This window comes from Sturnira hondurensis, unplaced genomic scaffold (genome assembly GCF_014824575.4).
Source record: "Sturnira hondurensis isolate 20B ecotype Veracruz unplaced genomic scaffold, ASM1482457v3 Scaffold0001989, whole genome shotgun sequence".
Lineage (NCBI taxonomy): Eukaryota > Metazoa > Chordata > Mammalia > Chiroptera > Phyllostomidae > Sturnira > Sturnira hondurensis.
The window spans coordinates 1,202,850-1,212,291 of record NW_028074620.1 but is presented as its reverse complement, the minus strand read 5'-3'; positions in this window follow the sequence as shown (position 1 = coordinate 1,212,291).

Here is a 9,442-nt window from a genome sequence, read left to right as displayed (position 1 = left end):
TTGGTTCTATTTCTTTGAAGAATTCACACTGATACAGGTTTGGGTGATGAAAGTAGATTTAGAGTGACAGAATTATAAGGATGAGTTTTCAGAACTGGTTGTAGGATTTCTGGAATTGAGTGCCATCTGGTTGGATGTAAAGATGCTCATGACTTTCTGGTAGTAAAGAGAGCACTGATAGTCCATGGAACGAGCTATTTATAGACACATGTAAAATATCTGCATTAGATACCCTGATCAAGTGTGTATAAGAAACAAGAAGTCAGGTGATTCTGTACATGATACTATCAAGCATTTTTTTAAATATTAGGGAACTGAATGATGTTGAATAGTTGCCCCTATGTTTCTGGACAATGGAGTGAAAGAAAAGATGAGCTCAGGGATTCAAAATCTCAGCTCACACCTTGTATACATGACCTAAGAGCTTCAAGGTGTGGCCTGAGGAAAAACCTTATTTCCTGTAACTGCAGGGATGAAATTGCCAAGACACAAACACCTCATTCTGACATTGGCTGAGTGACAAGAAAAGTTGAGTTGCCGGCCTTGCAAGGTTTCTATTATTAAAGTGAGGACGTTAATTAGGAATGAATAGATCCTGTAAAGTGGTGTGGGGATGTGTGAGAAAACCTGGTTGAACTGGGCACATTGAGCCCTTAAATCTTGATGAGTCTTCTTTGTCAGTGAATGAAGTTTCTCCACACACAGCAAAACTGGTTTCCTTAAACCACAGCGGGAGAGGTTCCAAAGACAAACTTTCACCAACACTTTGAGGAATAAACTTGCACGCAGTGGCCTCAGCATCCCTGAGGAGGTGTGATCACTATCTATAAGCCAGACCTAAGAGTATACGATTGGAAACCTGAGTGCTTTGTACTTTAATTTTTAATTTGTGAGTTATTTAGAGATATAATTTTTATAATTTCAATATATAAAACATTTTTGTCATTTGTTGTTATTTTAAATTTTATTGCCCATAATATGAAAATGATTCTTCAAAATATTTTTTGGAATTTGCTGAAATTTTCTTTTTGGTCTTTGTGTAATGTATTTATGTACATATAAAATGCTAATTCTAAAATCTCAGCAGCTTAATGAAATAAGCTTCCAGATGAAAACTTTATGAAATACAAAAATGATGCATCAAATTAGATGTGTTTTGGGTATTCTAGGACACCCCTGGATATTGCCATCCCACTACTAGGCAGGAAAGGAAGAGGCTGGAGGATTCCTTTAAGTTGATACATGCCAGACCTAGGAACAGCTATCTGACTTCCTGTACTAACATTCTATGTGTCAGAATTCCGTTACTAGCCACACCTAACTGTAGAGAAGACTGGGAGATGTAGTCTATCCACATATTCAGAGGAAATGGGAATTTAGGAGACAACCTGCTACTGTCTGCCAAGCCAAGCACATTATTGATGATTATAAATGCTCCATCTGTATTAGGATGAAGAAAATTTATATATGTATATATAAAACATGGATTCAGGGTTAACACAACTAGTATTAATAGTTTAAGGTTGTTTATTGTGTTCTACAAATCTCTAACCATGTTAACCTTTTTCTTTGGCTTTATCAGATTCTGAGACAGGTGTGTTAAACTTTCCCATGATGATTGTGGAAGTTGTGTCGATATTTTTCTCCCTTCTTTATACCAAGGTCACGTTTTTAGGATCATACAATTTATTGTTGCTATATATTCTGCTGTTTATTACTTTTAATATTATGTAATATCATTCCTTATTGTTGTTAATGATCTTCGGTGTAGCTGTTCTTATACTTAATATCAATGATGTAATACCTGCTTTCCTTCCATTAGGTTTGGCTTGATAGTCAATTATTTTATTGCACATTTAGCTTGATATGTTTTTTAGCATCATCTCTTATGAGTATCTTATAATTAGAATATAAATTATTCAGTCTAATATTTGATCTTTTGGTTAACTTATTCGTTTTATTTTTAATTTATTTTTATAGTGTTTTCTATTTGCCTTGTACCCTACTTTAAAAAAATTATTACTTATTTCTGTTGGATGAATGAAATTTTATTTATCCTTTTTTTCTCTCTTTGCAAATGTGGGTATTGTTTATTCTATTTTCCTTGATTAAGAACAACACTCAAACCTCAAGTATTTCATAACAAAGTATAAAGTTATCAGATGTTTGTGTATGATCCACACTTTTAGTAACTATTGCTTTTATCTAAATGCTTTTGATCATTCATTATATTTTGTTTCCTTTTTAAATGCAAATATTTAATTCCCTTTTCTTTTTAAACATATAGATTTTACTTTATAGTCAATGTTTAATTATATGAATATATGCTTATGAGATATTTCTGAAACTTTGCCCTTTATAATCTTATAATTACATAAACTTTTGTGCCACCAAAAAAATAATGAGATCCATAACAGCTGAGGTAAGTTCAAGGGATAAAAAAGAAAGTTTTTCTTCCTTGTGATATTTTCTTTCCTGGATGCTTCTTTCTTACTTTCGAAGGTATTTTGTTTTCTGGATAGTCTTGTAGTTTCTGGGACCAAGAAGGCAATATTATCAAAAAGGGTTCATTTTCCTTATTTTGAAATATTATAAACAATTAATGAAGAAATTTGAGATTTTACTTTATAAAGGTAGTGCTGTTATCTAAATAAAACTGCATATCAGAGTTTTCCAAAGGACTAACATTTTTTAACTTCAAAGAAGCCACCATACCAAGTATTCAAACAGAGTTTCAGGTTGTTAGAGTTAAGTGCAATAGAACAATTTGTAATTTCCTTAAGAGTCAATGTGTTAACTTTCTCCAACATTAGCTGTTTACTTAAAAACTTGAGGTTTTACAGTGATTGAGTTCTTATTTTTAATTAAAATAGTTGTTGATTTTTTTCTGCACTGTCTTAGAGGTTCTTGCAAATGCACTATGATAAAAAAGCCAAACAACTAGAATAAATAGTAGAAAACAAAATATAAAATATTTGTTCTGTAATAAAATTAAAAACCTAGAAAATAGAAGAGATTTTAGTTTAAAAAATAAAATGAAGAAACAGATTTATTAAGCAACTGGATAAGAATGACTATCCAAAAATCAATGAGTATTTAGTTTATATTATATAAGTATTAAAGTCCTAGAAGTGGAAAAAATGAGTGGGTAGATAGCTAAAACAACCCTTAAAACATTCAACAAAGGATAGGCTTGGGAAAATACTTATATTTGCAAGGGACCTGATAAAATTTAGGACCTCTTTTAAATTGACAAGACAAAGGCAACTCGAAATTAGCAAAGTACATGAATAAGTCACAGAAAGGCCACTGAAACAGCACTGAATCACTTGGAAAGATATGGAGGCACTAGTAGATAAAAGTAGATTATCCAATTAATCAAACTGGCAAAACATAAGAGACACATACAGTCTATTGCTAGTGGGGATGTGGCAAACATAGATAACTGGATATTACTGGTATGTTTGCAAATTATCACGGCCTTCTCTCATATTTATTACATTTTAAAGTGTATAAAACATTCACTTCAGATGTCTGAATTCTGTAACACTATTCCTTATAAAAGAAAGTATCAAAAAGTTAGAATATGTCTCTGGCTGGTGTAACTCAGTGGATTGAGTGTGGTCCTGTGAAGCAAGGGGCCAGTGGTTCCATTCCCAGTCAGGGCACATGCCTGGGATGCTGGCCAGGTTCCCAGTAGGGAACCAGTAGGGTGAGAGGCAACCAAACATTGATGTTCCTCTCCCTCTCTTTCTCCCAGAGTTCCTCTTTCTCTAAAAATAAATAAATAAAAATATTTTTAAAGTTTATTGCAGCATTATTCATTGTGACAGAAAAGTAAATGAAAAGAGTCTCCCAAAAAGAAGAATGTCAGAATAATTATGGTGCCATCGCACAATGGCATTGTATAAAACTGCCAAAAATGGTGAATAGATTTATACTAGTTAGCCTTAAATAAGTTCTACAAAGTAGGTATGAAAATCAACATGCATTAAAGTGTGCATGATTTTTTTAATTGCAAAAATTTACAGGTGTAATTATATTGTCTATTAATATATTGTCTATTAATTTATAGATATTTAGGTTTTGCTAAAACAGTGAAAAATATATTCTAACTTGTTCACCTAGATTTTCTAGAGTGGAATGATGAGAATAGAGTAGGAGAGGAATGGGGAGGGGACAATAAACTGGTGGGACAATAAATTATTTTTATTTTTAAAAAATTATTTAATTATTTTTCAAGTACAGTTTTCTGTCTATTACTCCCATCCCATCCCAACACCCATGCTCTCCCCTCCCTCCCATTGCTACCCTTCTCAGTTGTTGTCCATATATCCTTTATATATGTTCCTCTAAATCCGTCCCCTATTTCCCCTGAAATTCCCTCCCCTCTCCCCTCTGGTCAATGTCAGCCTGTTCTCTATTTCAGTGTCTTTGGTTGTATTTTGCTTGCTTGTTTGTTTTGCTGTTTAGCTTCCTGTTAAAGGTGAGATCATATGGTATTTGTTCTTCAACACCTGGAATTTAAAAGGTTGCACTACAACAAACAAACATAAACTCACACAAAATTTAGCAAACATGCTATTCCATTTATATAGTTACTTACAATGAAAAATAAAACAATATACAGATAATAATGAAATTAATAGTATGGAATGGAGATTGGGGAAAATGGTGGCGGAGTAGGACTGAGCAGGATGGAGTGACTCTAGTTCTTGTACCCCTGGGAGAAAATCTTGGCAGATCTACTGAGGAACAGTGAAATCAATTCCCCAAACAACAATTCCCCAGCATTTATGAAAATAAGAGACCAGAGATAGTGACGGACCAGACAGCTACAGGTCTGTGGGGTCTCAGGGACGTTAGCAAGGATGGAGGAAGCCGGGTTGGCGGCAGCCCTTGGCAGGAGCATAACGGCCCTAGAGCTTCAGCTGCCTCAGTGGTAGGGGCCCAGAGGCTTCTGTCTGTGCCCAGGGACAGGGGTGTCTGCCACAGAGGACTCATCGGGAGCCTGCACCCAGTGGAGCCTTGGGCAGGTGGTGGGGTCCTTGGAAGAGAGCTGGATCTGTCCCTCCCCATCTAGGTGGGGCTGGGTGGCAGAGACCAGTCAGCCTAGGTTTGCAGGGAGGGAGGCAAGAACAGGAGGCCATGTTCAGTTGCGATCTCTGTGGTCGCCAGTCCACCAGCCCGCCAGCCCCGGAAATTTGAGAGGAGCATTGTCCTAACCCATTGGGTTGGGGATTGGGTTGGGCTGAGAGGCATGCTTTCTGGAGAAGTTTTCATTAGAAAGTGGACTGAGGTGTTCTCCTGCGAAGGCAGCTTGACTTGCTTTTCACCCAGCCACAGGACTGGGAAGGACCAGTACCAGATCCCATGGGACCCAGGCAGCCTGTCGGGTGGACGGGCACCCTCACCCCAGTCTGGCAGCCTGGCTGACGCTCGGGTGTGCACCTAGGCCTACAACCCAGCCCACAGCGGGGTCCTGCCCAAACCAGAAAAACTGGATTGGACAGTTTGAAACCAACACGGGAGGGTTTTTTTTTTTTTTAAGTTATTTTTCAGTAATCGTATATATATTTTAAGTTTTATTGTTGCTGTATCTTTCAGTACTTTATTGCTCTCCTTTCCTTTTTCCTGTTTTAGTCCTTCTTCCTTTAATCCCAAACTTATTTCTTTTTCCTCACTTCTCCTGCCCCTTTTTGTGTTTGTTTGTTTGTTTGTTTATTTGTTTGTAGCTTTCTATACCACTGTAAATACTTCACAACAAATCTCTGGGGTCCTAGCCCACTTTACACGTCCCTGAATTCTATTACTGCAGTGATGAACTCTACTTGCTCACATGCTACACCTATTTACTATTCTTTACTCTCACCTTACCTCAAAATCTGAACACCTGCAACCTCACTGCTTTCTAGATACAACTCACAAGCCTTCCCTCCCCAACAAGAGACTTATCTTTGGTCTATCCTTTCTTAAAAGTGGCAAATTGGGTTGAAGATTACAGTTAACACTATATGTAGCCTGAAGATCTTCTATCTCTTCTCTACTGGCTGTGACTGTAAATATCATAAAGTACTCTCCTGCTGTCATAAACCATTTTGCCTCCCCCTCCAACTGATCACACACACAAAAAGAAAGGAGTAGGTGAAAGTGGAGAACATCAATATACCTGCAGGAGATGGCACCACTGAATTTAACAGGTATTCTACCACGGAAGTTCACACCATAAACCTAGGGAGTCAGAACAGATTAATTTAAGAAGCTGAGGCTAACAAGAAGAGTCTCATAAACAATGGGAAGAAAAAGAAACAATGCCCAAATGAAAGAAAAGGTGGAAGTCTCAGAAATAATGTTAGATGAAAGAGAGGCAAGTCAGCTATCAGATATTGAATTCAAAGCACTAGTTATCAGGAAATTCAAAGAGCTCACAATGAGCTACCAGAAACTAGAGGGGAGCTACCATGAGCTCTCCGCAAACTATATCAACATGAAAAAGGAAATAGAAACTATCACCAAAGGACAAGAGGAAATGAAGAATACAATTTCGGAACTGAAGAACACAGTAGAAGGAATGAAAAGCAGGATCGATGAGGCAGAAGATCGGATCAGTGAGTTGGAGGACACAGTAGAAAGAATCTCCCAGAAAGAGCAAGAAAGGGAAAAGAGGCTCAAAAAGAATGAAGATGGACTAAGAGAAATGCAAGATAATATGAAACGTAATAATATCCGAATAATAGGAATACCAGAAGGAGAAGAAGAAGAACAAGGGATAGAAAACCTATTTGAAAGAGTAATGATGGAAAATTTTCCTAATTTGATGAGAGAAAAAGTTACACGAATCCAGGAATCACAGAGAGTCCCATTCAAGAGGAACCCAAAGAGGCCCACTTCAAGACACATCATCATTAAAAGGGCAAAACTCTAACACAAAGAGAGAATCCTAAAGGCAGCAAAGGAGAAAAAGGAAGTAACATACAAGGGAGCCCCAATAAGGTTAGCTACTGACTTCTCAATGGAAACACTCCAAGCAAGAAGAGAATGGCAAGAGATATTCCAAGTAATGAGAACCAGAGGCCTACAACCAAGGTTCCTTTACCCAGCAAAGCTCTCAATCAAGATAGAAGGCCAAATAAAGAGCTTCCAAGACAAAAGAAATCTAAAAGAATATGCCTCCACCAAACCAGCTCTACAAGAAATACTAAAAGGACTGATTTAAGGAAAGGTAGGAAAAGAGAGAGACAGAGAGGAACTCTGGTACAAACATGGCAATGAATAAGTACCTATCAATAATAACCTTAAATGTAAATGGATTAAATGCTCCAATCAAAAGACATAGAATAGCTGAATGGATAAGAAAGCATGAGCCACACATATGCTACCTACAGGAGATGCACCTCAGGACTAAAGACCATCACAGAATAAAAGTGAAGGGCTGGAAACAAATTTTCCAAGCAAACGGACAAGAAAAAAAGGCCGGGTAGCAATTCTAATATCAGACAAAATAGATTTCAAAAAAAGAGCCATAAAGAGAGACCCAGAAGGTCACTTCATAATACTCAAGGGAAGAATCCACCAAAAAGACATTAGCATCATAAATATATATATGCACCCAACATAGGAGCACCCAAATATATAAGGAAAATCCTAGAGGACCTCAAGAAAGATACTGACAGCAACACAATCATAGTTTGAGATTTTAACACCCCACTGTCAAAAATGGACAGATCTTCCAAACAAAATATCAACAAAGATATAGCTGCACTAAACAACACCCTAGATGAAATGGACTTGACTGATATATATAGAGCCCTTCACCCCAAAGAAGCTAAATACACATTCTTTTCAAATGCACATGGAATATTTTCAAAGATAGACCATATGATAAGACACAAAATGAGTCTCAACAAATTAAGGAAAATAGAAATCATACCACGCATTTTCTCTGACCACAACGGACTGAAATTAGAAACCAACCCCAAAGAAAAAAAACCAAAACACTCAAAATGATGGAGACTGAATAGTATGCTATTATACAATGAATGGGTCAAGAATGAAATTAGGGAAGAAATCAAAAAGTTTCTGGAAATGAATGAAAATGAACTCACAACAACCCAAAACTTATGGGACACAGTGAAGGCAGTCCTGAGAGGGAAGTTCATAGCAATACAGGCCTTACCTAAAGAAGATAGAAACATTTCAAACAAACAACCTAACGAGATGCCTGCAAGAACTTGAGGAACAACAACAAAGACAGCCCAAAGGAAGTAGAAGGAAGAAAATAACCAAGATCAGAGCAGAATTAAATGGCATAGAGACTAAAAGCACAATTCTAAGGATCAGTGAATTTAAGAGTTGGTTTTTTGAAAAGATAAACAAAATAGACAAGCCTTTAAGTAGGCCCATAAAGAAGAGGACCCACATAAACACAATCAGAAATGAAATAGGAGAGATAACAACTGATACCACAGAAATAGAAGGAATTGTAAGAAAGTACTATGAAGAACTGTATGCCTAGAAATTTGAAAACCTAGGTGAAATAGACAAATTTCTAGAAAAATATAATCTTCCAAAACTCAATGAAAAAGAAGCAGAAAACCTGAACAGACCAACAACAGCAAATGAAATTGAAGCAGTAATCAAAAACTCCCATCACACAAAAGCCTTGGACCAGGTGGTTTCACAGGAGAATTCTACAAAGCTTTTAAGGAAGAGGTAATCCCTATTCTTCACAGACTATTCCAAAAAATCCAAAATGATGGGAAACTCCCAAACTGTTTTTATGAAACCAGCATCATTCTAATTCCAAAACCAGATAGAGACACAACAAAGAAAGAAAACTTCAGGCCAGTATCGCTGATGAACATAGATGCTAAAGTCCTCAACAAAATATTGGCAAATTGCATCCAACAATACATTAAAAAGATCAGACACTACGACCAAGTGGTTCATTCCAGGGATGCAAGGATGGTTCAATATCCACAAATCAGTAAATGTAATACATCACATAAACAAAACTAAAGACAAAAACCACATGATCATATCAATAGATTCAGGAAAAGCTTTTGATAAGGTATAACGCCCATTTATGATAAAGGTACTCAGCAAAGTGGGAATAGAGGGAGCATTCCTCAATATAAATAAGGCCATATATGAAAGACCTACAGCCAACATCATACTGAATGGGCAAAAACTAAGAGCTTTTCCACTAAGATCAGGAACATGACAAGGGTGTCCACTTTCACCACTTCTATTTAATATAGTATTGGAAGTTTTAGCCTCAGCGATCAGACAAGAAAAGGAAATAAAAGGCATTCAAATTGGAAAGGAGGAAACAAAACTGTCATTGTTTGCAGATGGCATGATATTGTACATGGAAAATCCTATAGGCTCTACCAAAAAACTATGTGAACTAATAAATGAATTTGGCAAAACTGTGGATTAC